This window comes from Anas platyrhynchos, chromosome W (genome assembly GCF_047663525.1).
Source record: "Anas platyrhynchos isolate ZD024472 breed Pekin duck chromosome W, IASCAAS_PekinDuck_T2T, whole genome shotgun sequence".
Taxonomy (NCBI): Eukaryota; Metazoa; Chordata; class Aves; order Anseriformes; family Anatidae; genus Anas; species Anas platyrhynchos.
The window spans coordinates 8,815,021-8,835,253 of record NC_092620.1 but is presented as its reverse complement, the minus strand read 5'-3'; the positions used below and the strand labels follow the sequence as shown (position 1 = coordinate 8,835,253).

Genomic DNA, 20,233 nt, shown 5'->3' with positions numbered 1-20,233 from the left:
CCTCCCCTCGCTCCATAAACCCCTCGCCCGGCCCGCCCCGGCCCCTCGCCCGTCTCAGCGCCCGGCTCGGGCCGCTCCCACCCTCCAGGGCCCCGCCGGCACCCGGAGCCCGCTCGGCTGCTTCGGCGCCTCCTGCCCTGCGGCTCCCTCCGTGCTCTGCCTCTGCCTCTTTCCTCTTTCTTTCTTTTCTCTTTTCCCTCTTTTCCCTCTTTTTTTATTTCTCTCTCTTTCTCTTTCTTTCTTTCTTTCTTTCCCTCCTTCTTTTCTTTCTTTCTCTTTCCTTCTTTCTTTCTTTCTTTCTTTCTTTTCTTTCTTTCTTTCTTTCTTTCTTTCTTTCTTCTTTCTTTCTTTCTTTTCTTTTTTCTTTCTTTCTTTCTCTCTTTCTTTCTTTCTTCTTTCTTTCTTTCTTTCTTTCTTTCTTCTTTCTTTCTTTCTTTCTTTCTTTCTTTCTTTCTTTCTTTCTTTCTCTCCTTCTTTCTCTCCTTCTTTCTTTCTTTCTTTCTTTCTTTCTCTCCTTCTTTCTTTCTTTCTCTCCTTCTTTCTTTCTCTCCTTCTTTCTTTCTCTCCTTCTTTCTCTCTTTCTCTCCTTCTTTCTCTCTTTCTCTCCTTCTCTCCTTCTTTCTTGCCTTCTTTCCTTTCTTTTTCTCTCTTCTCTCCTCTCTTTCTCTTTCTCTCTCTCTTTCTCTCTCTTTCTCTCTCTTTCTCTCTCTTTCTCTCTCTCTCTTTCTCTCTCTCTCTCTTTCTCTCTCTCTTTCTCTCTCTCTTTCTCTCTCTCTTTCTCTCTCTCTTTCTCTCTCTCTTACTCCCCATCTTCTTTCTCCCCTTCTTTCTTTCCTTCCTTCCTTCTTCCTTTCTATCCTCCCTTCCTCTCCTTCATTTCTCCCATTTTTCTCACCTTCTTCCTTTTCTTTTTCTCGTTCTCTCCTTTTACTCTTCCCCTCTCTCTTTTTTCTCTCCTTTTTTTTTCTATTTTCCTCTTTTCTTTTTTTTTCCTCTTTTCCTCCAATTCTGTTCTTCTTTTCCTCACTTTTTTTTTTTTAAATCTTTTTCATCTTCTATTTCCTCTTTTCATTTTTTTCTTGTCTTTTTTTTTGTTGTTGTTGTCTCTCCTCTCCTCTCCTCTCCTCTCCTCTCCTCTCCTCTCCTCTCCTCTCCTCTCCTCTCCTCTCCTCTCCTCTCCTCTCCTCTCCTCTCCTCTCCTCTCCTCTCCTCTCCTCTCCTCTCCTCTCCTCTCCTCTCCTCTCCTCTCCTCTCCTCTCCTCTCCTCTCCTCTCCTCTCCTCTCCTCTCCTCTCCTCTCCTCTCCTCTCCTCTCCTCTCCTCTCCTCTCCTCTCCTCTCCTCTCCTCTCCTCTCCTCTCCTCTCCTCTCCTCTCCTCTCCTCTCCTCTCACCCCCAGCAGAGGATGCAGCATTTTTCCCACCCCTGCTTCATCACCAACACATCTCTGTGACTCTGTGTGTCTGTCTGCGTGTCTGTGCACTCCTGCCCTGCACACCCATCACCACAACACGTCCCTGGGGACTGACAGCTCTGCAGAGCGCACTTGGGCTGTGGTACAGGTCACCGGTGGTGCTGTGCTTGTGCAGGTAAGAGAACATCCTTGGTTTTACAAGCCTGGCACCTGGGACACTGTAACTGAACACAATCCTTGTTTTGTCCATTTCTTTTCATTTTTCCTGTGCACAGAGAGGTGGATCCAGTTCAGAAGATTTTTTTTTTTTTTTTTTTTTTTTTTTTGAATATGGAGACATGCAGAAACAGCATCTGTGTTTTAAAAAGAAAATTCAGTCGGAACTGTGTTAAGCTATTTGGGGTTTGTTCATTTTTTCCTTAGTCAACAAAGTTTGTAGACCTGACTCACCTAGACTCTAGCTCAAGTCTTGCTCAGCCCTTGACTTGTGCTTGGCGGATGCGGAGAGCCTTCACTGCAGGTGGTAAAGCAGAGACGGGGAAGGGCTAATGCCCTCTTTGAGACGAACCACCCAGAAAGTTCAGAGCTGACAGGAGGTTTACAGATGTCAAGGTTGCATTATAATTGTTCTATTTATGCTTGGTTCTTCCAATCATACATTCCTTGGCATTTTGATGACCTAACACCTCCTTGTATTCTAACTGTGTGGCACTTCAGTTTTTATTAGTATGTGGGAATACCCTGGCGTGTTAACAGGATAATGTTTTGTTTTTTTTTTTCAGTTCATGTTTATTATGAATGTGGTTTGCATCACTTTCTTGCTATAGCCTCCCAGTCTTCCTCCAAGCTGCCTTACTCAGCAGTTCTTTCCCTTCTGTATTTTTATAGAGCCAATGTTCTTAAAAAGTGTACTGACTGCTTCACAGCTGACACTTCACAGGCATTAGTATGCACGCAGTGCTGTGCCTGTTTGCATGTATTTTGATTAAGATCTTAAAATAACACAGCCCATCTGCACAGTGTGGACACTAATGGAATCATTCTCAGGAAGATGCACCTGCAAAATCTATGCATGGAACTGTATGCTGAATTTCCACCGAGGATTACCCTAGATGTATGCCTGCATCTCCTCCTTTTCTTTTACAAACGCCAGTTTAGACATCTGACTGGGAGGATGGTTGTATAAATACTAAAGGAAACATAGTATTTAATAAAATAGGAGGAGCGGTTTCTTCCAGGTCATGCAGTCAATCACAAGTTTTAGCCCAATTCTAAAGCTCCATGATTTTTTTAAGAGTAAGTATTTCTAAGCAGTTTTTATTGAACTTTTTAATTGAATCCTTCTGCTATTTCCTAGTGTGATGCTGCAATTCTTAATATATAGGAACTGCAGTTTGGATGTGTTTTTGTCTGTGGATGGGAATATGCTCTGAAGTAAGCACCCAAGTAAGACATATCAAGTATATGAAAACATCTGTTAGAATTTACATGAGTGGAGTGTTTATGGAACGTTATTATGAAATAAAGTTGTAATTATATAATGCAGCTTTGCTGTTTATCTTTAATATGTGTGTTGTATTGCTGTGGATCCTGACAAGAGGCAGTGTGATGTTTTGGGATCCTTGCAGGGGGAAGCTGAGGCTTGGAGAAATTGCAGTCCCGTTCTGAACTTAGTGATAGGCAGCCTGCCAACAGATGAATGTCATCTGTTTTTGGGTAGAATTATTCAAAGTAACTTGCAGAAGGGCAATCTTCAACACTTTTCAAAGTGAAGGGAAGAAAACAGGTCTGCTGGAGCAGTAAATGACAGTGCTGCTCTCTCCAGGGATCAGTTTGACCAAATCTTGCTTCATTAGTACAAATAGTATTCTCTATAATTTAAGCATTTGACTTTGCAATTTGTGTGAGATCTATACCATGAATGAAAAGAGGCTTTGGGTTGGAACAGTATGCGTGATGGAAGGCTTACTGGGAGGGATGTATCAGTATGATTCATGAGTATGACTCATATTAGGATGGCGGAAGAATGAGGTCCCCAGTGGGTACCTAATGGAGGAGGAATTAGGTGGAAAAATCAGTTTGTTTCTGCATTTGTGGGAAGCTTTTTCTGAGCTCAAAGACCTAGACAATGTGTGGGTGAACATGTCTGTAACGCCTATACATACACATAAGTCTTTTCTTACTTCTGCTGGCACTTCTTACAGTTTTAGGGCAAATATCTTTGCTACATGCCAGAGCTAGCTTTTCATTGTGGAGAGTATGATACTTTAAATAATAGGAATAAAAGTAGGCTTTTGTTTCCAACATGTGATAACTTCCTTGCTAAAATACGTTTCTGAGATTTGCTCAGCAATTATCTTGGCTTCAAAGGATATTTCAATTGTCACACTGTAACAGTTTTTGCTAAAACCTGTTTTGATTAATCACTGCTAGGTGATTGCAATTCCTCCCATTTAAAAACCATTCCTAAATGGTTCCCCTTTCTCATAATGAAGAGCAAAACCTTTAAGAAAAAAACTGCATTAGATCAATGTCTCATCTGTACCACCATACCTGACTGGTACAGGTGAATCTAGGCTATTTCAGCTGTTCAGGTAATGTCAAATTCTCCAAGCTTTCTGAGGTAAACTGTAATTTTATGTGGTCTCCCACAACACCAAAATATCCTCATCCAACCTTTCCAGCTCTGTTTTCCTTCTTGAGGAAGATGTGGTGGTGCCACATCTTTCTTCCTTAGTTCTTTAGAGAGGAGCCATTCCTACACATCTTCCTTTGGCCAAATGCGTCTTAAGACATCAATGTTGGGTCCTTACTTACCAAAACTGTAGTAGACACTACCAATTGTTATGAAGACATTTAGGAACATGAGAATTCATGTTTTGGGAAAAAGGGAAGGGGGAAACAGCACCTATAGGAATTACTAATATAATCTACTTAATCACTGTAGCTGAGGAATTAGGAACTTTTTTTTTTTTTTTTTTTTTTTTAGGAAACATAGGTAGAACAAGAAAAGAACACCAAAAGAAGACTACCTAGTTATGCTTTGAAATCTCTCTCTCTATCTATCAATTTGTTCCATCTTGTACTTCATTTTTCTTGGTGTTTACCTAATGGCTTGTTCTGTTGCTGCTGAAGGTTTTGTGATGCCCTCCACTGGAAGTGGCATCAGTCTGCTGAGGTTGTCGTAAGCTAAACTCAACTCAGATGACCGTGTCCCAGCTCATTTAATGGTGTCAAGCAGGAGCTGGTATTTTGCTGGAAAAGAAGCCTCTGCAAAAGTCTCCAATAGTGCTCTTGGGAGATTTATACCTCTTAAGCCTTCACGTTGTCTGGTCAAGCCACACTCAGACTTTCTGTCTTCTTGGCAAGCAAGTATGAAATCCTGTGAGTTAATAAATTCCAACTTCTAGTCTTCGGTTTCAAAATTTGTTTAAAAAATAGTGGTCAGGTTTTGAGGTGTTTTTCAGAGGAGAGGATGTGTTAGTCCTAGATCTTGATTTATAAACTACATTAGGGGTCAGTAAAGTACAAGTGGAATTAAGAATTTTTGCCTTAACACTATGGTTAAAAACTCCATTGGACTATAGTCAGAGGTCTCAGACAACTGATACTGCAGTGGCACAATGTGCTGCAAAGCCTTTAACAAGTCTCTGCACAGTCAGATCTTCTGTCTGTGAATGATGGATAACATTAGAAGAACCTCTTGAATCAGTTGTAACTGAAATCCTAAAAAAAGTTTTTTATTAATACGCTGCATTCTGATTTCTTAATGAGTAATATATTCTCTAAGAACCAGGAACACTTCCAGAATACAGGTTCCAGAATACAGGTTTACCTGGATTCAATTTTTAAGAATTGAAAGACTTGTCCTATAACATCTTGTACTTTTCTGTTGTGGAGCACATCTCTGATGCAGAATTCTGGCCAAAGCTGTTATATGCAGGGGTGTGAGGCCCTGGGACTCCAAATTTGTCCTGGCATGGTTCTGAAGATGTGAAGCATAAGGAAGATGCAGAATGGGGCAGGCATGTCCTCTTTTTTTTTTTTTTTTTTTTTTTTTTGTCTCTGAGACACATGCATAAACTTACCTTACTGAGGTTCCAGCACATTTCCATGACTCTTATGGTGTATTTGTACTCTTGAGAAATGTGCACAAAAAAATGGTCTTCGGAGATAATAACACAACACTGATAACCCTAAAAAAACTTTTTCCATGTCAGGACTCTTCCCTTTCTTTTTATGATCTCCTTTGCACTTGCTAGTGCTGGCTGCCATGGGAGTTGTGACCAGCAATTAAAATCCCCAGGTTGACAACCCCAGCAGAAGACCTTGGCTGGTGGCTTGGGGGAAGAGCGTGCACCAAATTCTTCTCCCCAATGTATTCCTGATGTTCAACTCCACTGACTAGGCTTAAATATTGTAGCAACTGCATATGGTCTGCAAAACGGGACTGATAGTTCTGGTTGAGGAAAAAGTTGCTTTTCTCTCTTCGCCTCTGTTCCTAGTCTGAACATGGGGGTGGAGGGGGCTGATAATATTTATTTTCCACCATCACTAAAAGGTCTATGAAGATTAAATAGCAAATGCTTTGCCTAGCAAGAAAAAGGTACATAGGCATTATTATTGCCTTGGGAAAAGTGTTTCAGAATTGGCAGTAGGTGGGTAGATGGTGAGTGTATAGTCTGCTAAAGACTTGTGGTATAGATCATAAATTTGACCTGGCATGGGGAAAATAAGAAACAACCCACCTCTATAATAAACATTATTGATACACAACAGATGTATTACAACCTACTGGTTAGTGGAAAATTAATTTCACTAGGTGATACAAGTAGCGAGCTAGTTTTCATTTCCTTGTGCTGCTAGAAACAAATTAAAAACAAAACAAACAAACAAACAAACAAAAACAACAGAGTTTGGTTTTGGGAGATTGAGAGTTGGGCTGTAGCGGTGTTGCCATTCAGATTATTTACGATATTGAGTTTTTCATGGCCAATACCTGGTATTTTGCATACAGCGATGAAGAAGAGTCTCAGACTTGTGACATAGTTTGAATTTTAAAGGCTGCTTGATGTAAAGCAATATGAATATTCTTTAGTAACTTTCCATTGCTTGGTAGGGAAGTTAGCAATAGAGGGCAGGTGCCTGTGAGCGCTGGCACCTGCTTGGAAAGGCTTGTGCTACAGAAATAGCACCACAGCCCATCCTGAGCACCCCCTGAAGAGCCACAAATCCCACACCAGGGTGGATGTGGCTGCAGAGCTGGCCAGAAAGTGCAAAACCTGGAGCTGATGTGGTTACATGTCACAAATGCTCCTCCAGGCTATGTTAGCCTTGACAATTCATTAGGAATGAATGAAATTGAATTATGGGTCATGTATTGCAAGTGCTGTCAGTCCTGATTATGCAGTCATTTAGATTTCCTTTGCTCAGGGAGTACTGCTATCGCAGAGCTTATCTACTATGCAGTAGATGCAAGCTATCCTTGCCCAGCTTATCAGAATCTATTTACTTTGCATTGATTCAGTTCCTTAGAAATTAATCTTTGATTCTTTGCAAAATAGAAGGATCCCCCTGAGTTTGGTTTAAGCAACTCAATTTGATTATTGTTATGTCCAGAATATTGATTCTTAAGTAATTTTAATAAGAGATGTCAAGCCCACCATATTTCACATCACATTTGAGGGGAAGTTTAAACTATTGACAGTTTAAAATATTTTTTGGAGTCATGCTCTTTGATCAGAGCTTAGCCAATGCTTGATAGTTGTTTTGACTGCTTATTACCCAAGTGCAATTTTTGCAGTGCTGTTTGCTTAACCATGTTGAATTATGTGCCTGTTGGCAGCATCCAGGTAATTCTTTCAAAAGCAACAAAGTTTATATTGATTTTCATAAGAAGAGGTATTCTGTATATCAATTGCAATTACCTTTTCTGAGCTGGAAAGTTTAGAGATGGGGGAACCAGGGGAATTTCTGTTGGCTCCACACTTAGTATCAAACTAATTACCACTTGTACAACAGCACAACAGTAATTCCAATTTTATCAGTAGGTAAAGGTTACAAATAATGTGTATGGATTGTCTTGGTTATTACTGCAGTTAGAAATGAAACAACAGCTTATACCCATTTCAGAGCGCTTCTTGTAATGGACATCCCTGCAACCCTTTATCCATTTCAGTGGTAGGACACAGCTTTTGCTCCGCAGCAAATGAAATACCCTAATTAAATGATAAGGCAGGAATGCAAAGGAATGTGTGGTTTTCAGTACACTGTAATACTTAATAAGAGAAAGGTGCTCAGTGCTGTTCTTTGCAAAATATACCAGAAGATCTTCAACAAGCCCCATTGACTAGATCTAGACAGATGGTGAAAGGCACAATGGTTGTAATTATAGATTAGAAAATCATGGACTCACAGAATGGTTGAGGTTGAGGAAAATGGTTGAGGAAGGGACCTCTGGAAGTCATCTGGTCCAAACTCCTGCTCAAGCAGGGCCACCTACAAGTATTTTTTGTTGTTCAGATGGAACATCTTGAGTTTCAGTTTGTATCCATTGTCTTAAACTAGTTGAGTCCCCTCTAAAAGGCACTGGAGCACAGTCCTGCTGTAGCACCTGAATATCAGCTGGTCCCATGTGGGTGCTGGTAAGGCTCAAACCTACCTTATCTATAAGCTCTGCAATGTCACAGCCCAGGATGCTCTCAGGCTGAACACGGGACTTGATGAATATTTCTGCAATGGCCAGTGACTCCACGTTCCTGAAGCAGGAAGAAAAAAATCATTCCTTTCATAAAGCACAAGGCTTTAGCGTAGGTAATAAAATTGTGCAACTTCTCTGGGAGGCTAGGGAACTAGTGAACTACTCTTTCCTAACAAATGGGTTGGCAACCTTTGTTTGAGTTCTGAAATTTCATAAGCCACCTCGTGCTTGAGTCGTTTCAAACCAATTTCCCCCTGTCCCGCTTTGCTGTATAATTATGGTACCACCTGTAGTGTATTTCTAAGAGTTGTTTTTCTGTTTTGTGGAGGCTTTTCTTAATTATACGCATAAGTACTTTTATGATTCATTCCTGAAATTAAAGCAGTTTACCACGTGGGCTTATTTTATTCTTTGTCATGCCTTATTTTATTCTTTGTCATCCCTTGGGTTTATTACTGAGTGCATTTTCTTTTTTTTGTTGTTGTTGCTTTGTTTTGTTTTGCTTTGTTTTTCACTCAAGTTATTTGTTCATTTCTAAGTACTTTCTTCTTTTATTTCACTCTTCTGTCTTTTTTATTCCCTTCTTGTATTTCTTTTTACAGTGGATATCTCTATTGTCATGTTTTGTTCCCCTAGTGTCCTTTTCTCTTCCCTTAGCAGCTGTTCCTCGACTACAGGCCATGACCCCAAGAAGGCTGGAGCAGTTACGAGCGGGCTATAAAATTAAGTTGTTAATTTTAGTTGCAGCAATACAGGGTAGTCAGAGAAGTGCTGCTTTCCAGGACACCATCCAATAGAGCTGTATACTGACTCCCTTACTTAAACTGTTTCTGAGTTAAGACTAGTAATAACACATGACAAAGCAAACAGATAAAGCATAAAGTAACCTTATGCCAAATTTCGCTGGTATGATCAACAACTTAAAAATGTTTCCTCTTACTTCAATTTCTTTTCATTTCCACTTCAGTGTTTATGCTTTCAGTCTCTCTCCCAGAGAGTATCTTTGAAGGTAATAACCCACAAGGTGGATCCCAGCCAGCTGAGGAAGCCACAGAGGGAGCTTGCATATACAGGGGAGACTTTCTCCCCTAGTTGGAGGAATTCTTTTATCCTTCTGTTAATGATGTGAAAAATCATTGTATCACTGTCTGAATTCCCTTAAATAATTACCATTGCACATAGCACAGGTAGGTATAGTTCCTGGGCAGGGATTGTGCCACCAATCCCTGTGAGGTTTGTGTGGCTGTTAACCTTTCTTGGGTCTGCCTGCCTCGTGCAGAGTGGCCCAGAATATAATAAAACAGAATCATTAAGGTTGGAAAAGACCTCCAAGATCATCTGGTCCAACCATCACCCTACGACCAATATTACCACTAAACCATGTCCCTAAGCACCATGTCCAACCTTTCCTTGGACACCCCCAGGGACAGTGACTCCACCACCTCCCTGGGCAACCCGTCCCAGTGCCTGACTGCTCTTGCTGAGCAGAAATGTCTCCTCATTTCCAACCTGAACCTCCCCTAGTGCAACTTGAGGCCATTCCCTCTAGTCCTATCACTGGTTACCTGTGAGAAGAAGCTGACTCCCAGCTCCCCACAGCTTCTTTTCAGGCAGTTGCAGAGAGTAATAAGGTCTCCCCTGAATCTCCTCTTCTCCAGACTAAAGACTCCCAGTTCCCTCAACTGCTCCTCACAGGGATTGTGCTCCAGGCCCTTCACCAGCTTTGTAGCCCTTCTCTGGGCACGTTCCATGGCCTCCATGTCCTTCTTGTAGTGAGGGGCCCAAAGCTGAACACAGTACTTGAGGTGTGGCCTCACCAGAGCAGAGTACAGGGAGATGATCACCTCCCTGGCCCTGCTGGCTGCACTATTCCTGATACAAGTGAATATGTCTGAGACAGGTCCTTTCAGCCCAAGATGTCATGGTGGGTCACCTCACCTAGCTTTAGATGCCTGCTACCAAGTCCTCCTGCTCAGCTGGACAGCCCTTACTCCCTTTGGTGTTGGGTAAGAAAAACAGGAGGTTTTACAGCATGATTCATCTGGCCTGTTTGAAATGTATTACTCCCTAGAAACGTCTGTTCCTCTCTATGGCTTATAAAGGGACAGCAGTGGTTTGCTCGGATAGAGACAATGACACTGTAAATCTCTGTATTTGATCAGTTTAATCCCCGTAATTTCTATAAGGCCTTAGCACATCAGTCAGCAGAGTTAACAAGCAGGACTACATTCCCACAGACGGACTGGGGGGGGGGGGGAACCATGGCTGTTGACCAACAAGCAGTGGCATCACAATAAATTAAAACTGTGGAAAAGTTTTGAATTGATTATTAGAAAAGTTTAGGTTGAGCAGGAGGATCTGTACTAGCTGTAGCAGGGTGATGTGACAATTTTTATCCCAGATACCAGATTTAGGACCCTTATGGAGATACACATTTTGACTATGATGCCCACATAGCTACGTGCTCAGTCATGCACAGATGATATAGGAAGTTTTGGGCTGTTGGGCTGCATGTTATCTTAAAAAAGCTCTTCCCTGTCTCCACCAGGGCACATGCAGGAGGAGGGATTACACTGGCTTTGGGGAAAAATAGCCTTTGGGGTGAGTTATTCATCCCCCATAGCCAATTTATGACAATGCTGTTATGAAGACAGTGTTTGTCTTTCACTGAAGATGGCCAGCAAAAATAATTGCTGGAGCATGGTGGCAATTTTCTGTGAAGCAGACACTTACATGTATGATCCTTTTGCTTATTCCTGTTATAAATGGGATAATGTTTATTAATTCTGATTTGTCATTAACAGGCTCCACTGAGCATGGATTTTTCCATTGTCAGTCCTAAGCTGTCTGCAGATGTTGACCTTTATCTGTGAAGTCTCTCAATTAAATAACAGTATTATGAATACTCTTGACCCATGCCTAGGTGGGGGGATCCATGCTATTGTACAAACAGCTTTTCTGCCTCATTACCAGCTCTTCTTGTTTAGCTAACTTGTTTGCCTGATCCAATGATAAGTGCTAATCCCTTCTCTGTTCTGTGACATGATGCTGTCTGTATGGGAGAGCTTCTCTCCTTAAATACCCTCCACAAGAATGGGAGGGGCAAGGAGGCTATTAATCCCTTTTGAATCCTTTCTGGCTGTGTACTCATGGGATTTGTGAAATTCTGCTTATTAGATTGTAAACTCTTTAGGCACTGGGATCATGTCTGGTAAACAGGGTGCCCTTTGCTGTGCCAGCAGAGATAACAAAGGAAAAGGAAGCTTTCCTTTTGGTGCAAGACTTGCCTTGCTGAACTGAGCTAAATTCTCAGCAATGTCACAGTAACCTTAGGCAAAACAGATCCTTCAGTGTCCAAGTTCCCTGTGTGAAAAACTGGCATTTTACAGACTAGCTGACAGGTGAATGGCCTGATTATAGCCCGTATCTCATTCCTCCAGGACCTGTTTCTAATTCAGTTCATAGCAGAGACTTGCTGGGAGATGTATGCTGATGGGAGACTTGAGGCATGGCAGCATCTGGAAGATCAGTTGAAGGAGCACTTTATTTCAGGGCTTTAAAAGACTCAGGAGAGAGAAACTTGGAGGAATTAGGATGGGAAAATTATGTGTAACTCTTTAGGGCAGAGCTTGTCTTTGAATTGTTCCCCTGCCAAAATCCCCTAAGGTGCATTGAGAGGGAGTGTCACTAAACACTCCTAAATTATGCTTCAGGAGATGTAGGCAGGTTAAAAGAGAATTTTTGAAAGGATTTGTCCTACCTACCCCTGTTTTTTCCCACCTATGATGTTTATTCATTTACCACCTATGATGTTTATTCATTGAACAATTCCCCTTTCTTGCTGAAAACCTCCCACTCAGTAACTTCCTCCATTGCTGCGAGTAGACAGTGCCAACTGCGTGAGAGTGGTAGGTTTTACACTAGGTCTCACAACTCCCAGCTGTCTTTCTGGGTTTTCAAGTCAGATATCACCTGCTCAGCGTTCTGGAATTGCCACCATTCAAAGTGTGTTGTCTGCTGCCAAGAGACGAGTCTTCTTTTTGGGCATCTGTATGACTATAGGGCTTGTTTTGTCCTTTTAAATAAAACATGCGATGCGCATTGAAGCAGCCCAGTCCTGTGATTCTTGGAGTTACGCAATCTTGTGTTTTACTGAAGATGATCCTCTTTAGGTCATGGTTTATCACAAAAGGCAATCTTGTGGTCTTCCTGAGCAAGTCAAACTGAATCACAAAAATAATCTATGAATTTCAGTCCCCTGAGGTGTAAAATCACTCTTACATATCCAACAACGACTGAAAAGAATGGGAATTAAAAGCTAAAATTTGCAGAAGTGCTTGTCAGGTATTACATACTGGGGGAAATTTTTCAAGTTTGTGTTATTATTTTCTAGGAGAAATAGGGTACCCGTGTCTTATTAAATAAATAAAATACCTGACACTTGAAGGACTTAATAAACACTTAAATCATTCTGAGATGATTCCACTGACGTGAAAGTTTTAAGTTGTATTTGAAAATGCAGACAGCTTACTTTGGTCACCATTGTATAAAAATAGTGGCATACGTCTCTCTTTTAGCACCTGCTAGTTTGCCATAGGTTTTGGGATCCCTAATGTGTCCACAAGAAAAGCCGATGATTAAAATAAGTAGATTTTGAAGGTTGCAGAAGAAGTCTGAATGGATGTGGACTCAGGAATTACTTCACATTCAAGCCTATATTTGAGGAAAAAAAGATGTTTTTTATCCTCTGTGGTCTTTCATTGTATCTCCTGAGTTCAGAAAAAAGTCTCTAACCTTGTGCACACTGATGCTTTCTTGCACAGTAAAAACTAACTCTTTGGGATATGGTTTAAGTGATGGATGAACAGAATAGGAAATAAAGGTAAGAAAATTAATGCAGTCCTGCCCTTAGGTTTAATGCTTTCTGGGAATAAATCCATGAAGTCTAGGGAGGGCTCTGTCACTAACAACAGCTTTCTGTGATTTAAGGTTTCAACAGTGTGTTTAGTGTTATATGGACTTAAGTGGAAAATGACTCCCAATTTATTGAGGCTTCTACTGTGGTTTCTTTATTTAGGAGTAGATTCTGTCATCCCAATGAAAAAAATATGGAGTACTTTAATCTGCTAAGAGGTATGTTGAGATACCAGTGGGATTGTCTGAACATCGATCTTTTTGCAAGCTGTGTTACTAAATCAGCTAGGCTAGCAAGGACTGTAGTCATTTCTGAAGAACATAATTCAGGGTGTGGTATTTCAAAAAAAAAAATGTCAAAGTTGGCTTCTCCTGATGTGATGAGTTCAGTAGGAACACTTGAAATATTGAAAATATTGAGCTTTTAAAATGTTTTCAGTAATTTGCAAAATGACTCAAATCTTTTTAAAAATTGTTTATGACAAATTACAAAAAAAAAAATGCACTCAGGCTGCTCTTTACATCAGAAGTAGATGAGCTAGAATATTGCTGGCAGCATCTTTTCTAGGCTAGTGCATCAGGAAATGCTTGAAATCAGACTAGAAGCTGGTGAGCTTTGATTGCCAAAGAGCAGTCTGAATTAAATGGGTATCTGCAAGTACTGGTGCATTCCCCAGTATTCATGGGGATACTGGGACCAGCACAGCAACTGGTCTTTAAGTGAAAGGGAGGGTGAGCAGTGCTTATGTGTTGTCTTGGCCCAGGAGGGAGGTAAGGGCTGGTGTTACCCAAGCAGTAATCATGGGAGGCACTGCAGTGGGGATAGCCCTTCATTGCCAGTCCTTTTCTGCTTTTGTGGTGGCTGTGAGGCTACTTTGGTCCCTGGGAGGGTACAGCTTCTCAGGGCGGCGGGTGTTGTAGATCCCAAGTTCTGCCCACATCCTGCCTGTCCCTGCCTGTTTACTTGCAGGGCTCCAGCCTGCAAGAAGGGCATTCCTCTGCTGCAGGACGGCGTTCAGAAACAAGGTAGGTCTTTCGTGGCTGAGAAACAGATGGTAGGCAAAATACTCTTCCCACCTCTGTTTTCCTAAGTTGAGAAATGGGAGAATGTAGCCCAGTCCTAGATGATTGCTTTTCCCTTATAAATGTTCCTTTTCTTTTGTGAGATTCACACCAAGCAAAAGCAATGCTGCTATTTATAACCTGTGGTTGAAGACAAGTCTCTCATTAAGTAGAAGAGTCATCTTAGAGTAACCGTTGAATGGACTTAAATGATTTGGTAATATATTTTATGGGCTTGTCCTCTGAAGAAAGGTGGTTAAGCCTCAGCATCAGGGGCAGTGATACTTCACTCTTGTCTAATTCCTTTTGGTCTTAAGATATATATTTTTTGTTATTGTTGGTTTTGTTGTCGGAGTTTCTTTTTGATAAGAAAAGAAACTGGTTTTGTTACACTAACACATAGAGCTGCAGCTGCACATCAGAATGGAGTCAGGCGCTGAGATTCTAAAGATTTGCTGGTACAGAAAAGTAATTGATTCCTGCTACTTGGAATCTGATGAAACTGAAATGTGTTAAGCCTTGATACTTAGCCTGCACTTGCATGATCTTTCCAATAACTCATGTTCCTTTGAAGTCATTTCATTGTCCTGACTTTCCTGGTCTTGAATTGTTGCCAGTGAATCTGAGTCCTCCTGGCGTAACTCATAGGCTGGAGTCATAAAGCTGACACTCTTGTACACTGGTATGCACTAGGGAAGAAATCTTTTTGCCTCTGGGATGTTATTAGGAACAGGATGACAACTTGTGAATATTTTCCAGATATCATAATGTTGTACTGTATTGGAATGCTGAATAACATTGGTGATAACATCGCAGCAGTGTGTGACAGAAGAATAAGCACTGCGTTGCAGCGATCTGTGCTCTGGCTTAAGATGGACATGGAAAATCTTGGTGCTGAGACTTGTATTCTAGCTTTTAACATTGGTCTTTGTCTTTTAATGTTTTCAACCTTACAGGAACTTCACCTGAAAAACATACAATAATAGGGAAAACTCTGGTCTGATGGCTCTTCAGTGGCATTGCTGTGGATATAACTGAACGCTTTATAAAAGTGACAGATTAGCTTTTACAGCATATAAAAAAAAAGTTTTTACCTGAAATCTAATAATATGTTAGGAAGGGTGTTGCTCTGTAGTTTCTTTTTGTGTTTGTGTATGTGTGTGTTTTATGGTGGACTCTTCTTAATTAGCAAAGTCAGAGGCAAGCTAGACAAGCTGCTACACATGAGTAAATGAATCAATATGTCAAACTAAGGCAGTGGTGTGGAAAGGGAATAAGGGGGCCATTGTCAGTGAGAAGAGACTCAGGAGTGGAGGAGTGGATGTACCGTGCAATTTTGTCTGACAAACACTTCTCCACTGACTTCAGAAGTGGAAGGTGTGTGTCGAGTATGAAGAACTGTAGCATGCTTTTGATCTTTTCAGTGTTTCACACACCTCAGAGGGAAATAAAATTCTGTCTTCTCAAAGGGGAGAGCAAATGTGAAGAGCTAGGGTACTCCTGTCTCAGTGACTTGAGAGTCAGAGCTGGTGTTCGTACACGTGGAAGCACCAGAGAGACGAGTTAAACCTACAGCAGTCTTCTGCTCAAATGGTTGTTTCAAAGAATAAAGGAGACCCAGCACTCTCTTCTGGTCTTACATAGCTATTTCAAGGGGGGAAAAAATCCCTTTCAACAGAAAAATGTCAAACATGACTACTGCACTGTATGATGCCAATCATATAGAGAAGACTATGCCATGGGAAGGTGTAGTTTATGTCAGACAAGTTGAGTATAATGGCTCTCCAAAGCCATTTGTATCCCAAGTAGTGTTGAAGATTTGTTGCTTTACTACACTTGCAAATATAGCAAGGCAGAATTCTAACACAGCAAATGTTTCTCCAAATCTAACTGTTACTTGAACAAAGATTATTTCTTTTCCCATCCTCTTTATGGTATTTTAGGACTTACACCAGTTATTGCTTTAGTGTAATTCTCCTCGGATGTCAGATTTGCCTGAGAGATGTAAGTCTTTGTGCCGGCAAGACGTTTCACTGGAAATGAAAGCCACAGTCCAGCAGTTCAGATTTAAGCATGCTGAATTTCAGAGAGAAAATTCCTTTCCAGAATTTGGGAGTCACCCCAGCAACTCGCATGCCGTGCATGCCAAGTGGAAGCAGTAGGGGTGGGAGCTGAATGGGGAGTGGGATTGCATCGGAAGACCTGAAAGTTAGATGCATAAACAATGGCTGAAAAATGTACTTTCTTAGGTAGCTTTAAAAGATGTTTTCTAGTAAAAACACAGTGAATGCAGTTGCTATAGCTACTGGGGGCGGGGGGGGGGGGGGGGGGGGGGATTGTTGAGAACTTCTTGAGATACTTGCTGTTTAGTTGTACACAAATGCATAGTTTTTCTCACTCGGAGGGTTCAGCATCACCTTGCATTTGGCTTCTCTCCTAAAGCATTTAAACTGCCACTGGTAAGCAGCAGCAGTGTTTAGAGCTTCTGGAGGGCATATAAAAAGCAAGGTGCTATGCTGATCTTGAGGAATCTTTTTATTTTTTCTCTCTTTATTGCATAAGTAAAACGCTGCTGATTTAGCTGAGCTGGTGTTTTATTTCATTTCTTATTTGCTCATCTGTTTGGGGTTCTTTTTAGGCTAAGGAATAACTATTGGCATTGTAGAGTTTTATGATCACTTTTGTAGGGAACATTTTGAAATTTTTGAATATTACCCGAGCCTAGCAACTCAAAACTAGGCCCCAAAAACAAGTCGGGGTTTCAGATTAAAGCATGATGATGTAAGGACGCTGGAAACAGAAGATGAATGAATTCATTCTAGAGTTTCAGTATATTACGTGATGGTAACTGATCACCTGAACAACTTTCTAGTTGTGGTGCAGGAATGTTTGGTCTCATAAATCAAGACTGAAAGCTTTCTAGAGCCGGAAAAGTACTGCCTCTTTTGTACAAGCTATAAATGATATACTGATATTTTAAGGATAATTTTGGACCCATGTTACAGAGGAGATCAGATTGCACGTAATCTTCCTTTTTATCTGCTAAGATCTGTAAGTCAGAGTTGTCCTCTAAATTTGTTGATATAAATATGAAAAACAGCCATTCCTTAAATTAGGTCTTATGCATACCCATGGAAAACAGGAGTTATAACCCCAGTTTTCATCCAGTAAATAAGTCTGTCAGCCATGCTAACACAGAGAACAAAACAGCAGAACAAGGACAACCTCATATATATTTTTTTTAATTGAAATTAGAAGATATACTCAAAGTAAAGAGGCAGAAACTTTATTTAAACTGTTACTCTTCAGAAAACAACTGCTTTGTTTATTTGTGTATGGGTAAATTTATGTGCATCTCTGCCCGTCATGATGGTGCATTAAATATTTTGCACTTGCCTGGATGTGAGAAGGAAAGCAACGAAAAACACTTGCTCTTTGCTTGGTGGGAAAGGAGATCTAGTGATAAAAAGACATAGAAAAGGTCAAGGAACTCAGTGCTTTATTTCACATTTGTTTTTACTGTTGTGGTGTGTTCTCAGGTCCCCAGATCCTGGAGCCTACTTCCAGAGTCAGTGTGAGCATTTACGTCAATTGAACATCAAGACTAATTTCATCCAGTTCAGTTTGTCTGTACGGAAAAGTCAAACTGAAGTTTCACCCTTTAGGCAATTCAAGATTCTAGAAATGCCCTTTTAGGTCCTGTGTCCATAATGATTCACCCAGAAATTAGGCTAGGTCCTGAATGGGATGTTCTAAAGCAGTCTTTGTGTAAGTATACATGATATATAGTACAACAGTTCAAAATGGCATTGCTCTTTGTAGCTTCACTTTGTTCCTTCTACCCAAACCTGCTTTTGTAACACAATTTCATCATTCTGGAAGGGGTATCTGCGTAGAAATCTGTATGTACTTCTTCTCCCCATTAGACAAAGTCTTTCTACTCAACTGTTTTCACCCTCTGCATCTGAACTGGCTAAAGTTTCCTATCGTTACTGTTAGTCTGTGAGTAGTTGCTGCTTTTGGCTGGCTTTATCTCACATTGACCACACAGACATCTGTTGATACATCAGCATCTAAATCTCAGCTGTTTATCTAGGCTCTGAGGAAGATAAGCACTGCTTGTGTGTAGCTCACTTGTTTAACTCATCCTCCTCAGAAAGAGATAAAATCAATCTAGGTATGGATTTGTTTTCTTCTCCATGAGCTAGGAGGGGGACCCACCCTGAGTAGCTCAAGTATAACACATACAATATTAGTTAAGACACCTAATATCTGAATTTAGATTAAATAAAACCAAGCCAAAGCTCTACAGTGTCTTAGGAGACAGTGTAGTGTGAGAGAGCTTCTTAAATGCATCTCTAAAGTCCAGAAAGCACAGATGTCATTTGATTTAAGTTCTAGAACTGCTATTTAAATGTGTATTTCTTTTCCATTTCTGCATTTTTTCCTGTCCTTTCTCCTCTACCAAAGTTTCCAGTTCTGCATTTGCTGTCCTTTTCCTGCTAGCAGCTGTATGTCCTGCTGTCTGATCCTGGCATCCTCGTTTTCAGTTGTCTTTGCTTTTACTGCTTTCCTGATGTCACCATCCAGCCCTTGGCCATCTGCACGAACTGGTATGAGAACAAAGCACAGGGATAATGGGATAGCATCATAAAAAGACCTGTATGTAAGGATCGGTACTCTGTTTCTGAGATAACAATTCAGTCTGCAAACTTGTCATTAGTTTTGGATTAATGGGAACTTTAGAAACATTTGAGTCCTTATTCAGTTAAAGTATCCTTCCTCTAACCATCACATAAAACCTTTGATATCTGGTACAGCCTATCTAGCCTCTCTCTCTTCTTTTGAGGTATGAATTCATGATATTACAATATGAAAAGGAAAGGGAATGGAATCATGTAATTTTTAAGTTTCTGGTCTTTGACACAGCTTGGTGTCACAGGTGTCTTGTAGTTAATTACAAGAATTTGAGATATGAAGAAATGAGAATGTTAAGAAGACCTGAGTTTGTTATTGTTCTATGTTTCATCCCCAAGCTTTATTTTTGTATAGCTGTCTCCCTTTCTGCTCTCTATTTCCTTCAAGAGTGTGACTGCTGCCATTTCTGAGACTTGTGAGAAGAATTAAAAGAAATGAAGCAGAGCGGAGGGGATCGGCTGCAATGAGAATTGAGGTGATTCAAAACCCTTCCAGTCAGTGTCAGGATTATTGACACTGACCCTTTGCTTGGAGCACAGACAGGCAGACAGAGCTGTTGTGCTGGGGTGGTAGATATTGACCTTTCTTATAAACTACTAAGAATCCTTCTGCAGCTGACACGTCCCTGGTGTGAGAGTTGTGTGTGAGTTTTGGTTTCTTACTTTTGGTTTCTTACCCTTTCTGTAGAAGTGGCAGTAGTCATGAGAGCCCTTCATTGAGGAAAATGGGAGCAATTTGCACGCTTTCTCTGGCTACAGTTATTTTCTGTTTCATTTACAGCTTCCAGACCCTTATTTGCTATACTTCTTTTGACTTTTAACTTCTTCATTGGCATCCTGTTCTTACTCACAGCCCTAGAAACAGAAAAGCCAGGAAAACGGACAGGAGTAGAGCTTTACAGCAGGTCTCCTGGCAGGATGATTCATGGGCAGCAATTTCCTCTCTGTTGCATTCAGAAACTGGGGGCAGGGAAGTATATTTTATCTCAGTCTCTTGACTTAAGATCCTTGAAATTCTGCTTTTGCTTGAGTCTCATGTGCTCCCCTTACCTGCTAGTCCTGTGTTGATGGTGCTTACAATGTTGGGCAGAGATCCCAGCGGCATCACGGATCTGATTTTCAACTTGCCTTGACTCAAAGCTTGTGCTGCAGTAAGGCTGTGCTCCTTAGTTCTCTCATTTCTCTTACTTTAAAGGAGCTTATTGTGACGGTGAAGGCATCTACAATGCAGACCCCTATGGTCAGAGAAGTTGCATTTTCCCTTTTCCTCCCATCCCTAGATCCTTTCATGAGAGAGAAAAACATTTTATGTTCAAGCCAAAAAAAAGCCTGGGTGACATTTAGGCACCTACTTCCAAGACTTTCAGTCTCAAATCCTCTGTACAGCACCAGGGATGTAAAGAATGGCCTTCTCCAGAATATGTGGTGGGAGAGGGTTGCCTGCAAGC

At 41.0% G+C, this 20,233-nt stretch overlaps 1 protein-coding gene across 2 annotated transcripts in view; it reads left to right on the top strand.

Moving 5' to 3' along the window:
* The first annotated feature begins 1,364 nt into the window (after window positions 1-1,364).
* LOC101794833 (uncharacterized) overlaps window positions 1,365-20,233 on the top strand; it is a 228,103-nt gene continuing 209,234 nt past the window's right edge. The window contains exon 1 of one of the 2 annotated variants that reach the window (XM_072030618.1): window positions 1,365-1,587. The gene's annotated coding sequence lies outside the window, so the exon portion shown is untranslated. Of the gene's footprint in view, window positions 1,588-13,946; window positions 14,053-20,233 lie in introns of those variants that run through there. The other variant, XM_072030619.1, reaches the window with a different exon arrangement.